The sequence below is a fragment of the Octopus bimaculoides genome, chromosome 2 (assembly GCF_001194135.2).
Source record: "Octopus bimaculoides isolate UCB-OBI-ISO-001 chromosome 2, ASM119413v2, whole genome shotgun sequence".
Classification (NCBI taxonomy): Eukaryota; Metazoa; Mollusca; class Cephalopoda; order Octopoda; family Octopodidae; genus Octopus; species Octopus bimaculoides.
Window position 1 is genome coordinate 126,639,813 of NC_068982.1, and position 541 is coordinate 126,640,353.

Here is a 541-nt window from a genome sequence, read left to right on the forward strand (position 1 = left end):
GGTTCCAGGTTCAGTACCACATGGTATCTTGGGCAAGTGTCTTCTAATAAAGCCTTGGTTCAACCGAAACCTTGTGAGTGGATTTGGTAGATAGAAACTGAAAGAATCCCATCACACACACACACACACGTGTGTGTGTGTGTATGTGTTTGTGTATGTGTGTGTGTGTTTGTTTATGTGACTATGTCAGTGGTTGTGTTTGTCACCCCACTGCTGCTTGGCAACTGGCGTTGGTGTGTTTACATCCCTGTAACTTAGCAGTTCGGCAAAAGAGACTGATAGAATAAATACTTGGCTTACAGAGAATAAATCCTGGGGGTGATTTCTTCAACTCTCCAGCATGGCCGGCCACAGTCAAATGACTGAAACAAATAAAAAAAAAATGAAAGCATAAAAAAATACAATGTGTAAGAGCACCTGTTTTGTGTAGATATGTTTACAAACATAGATAAATGTTTGTATATTCATTGATCTCTTTGTTTGTTTTTTGGTAGATCTATCCATGGTATGGATGAATGCATATCAAGACCCTGTTTTACTG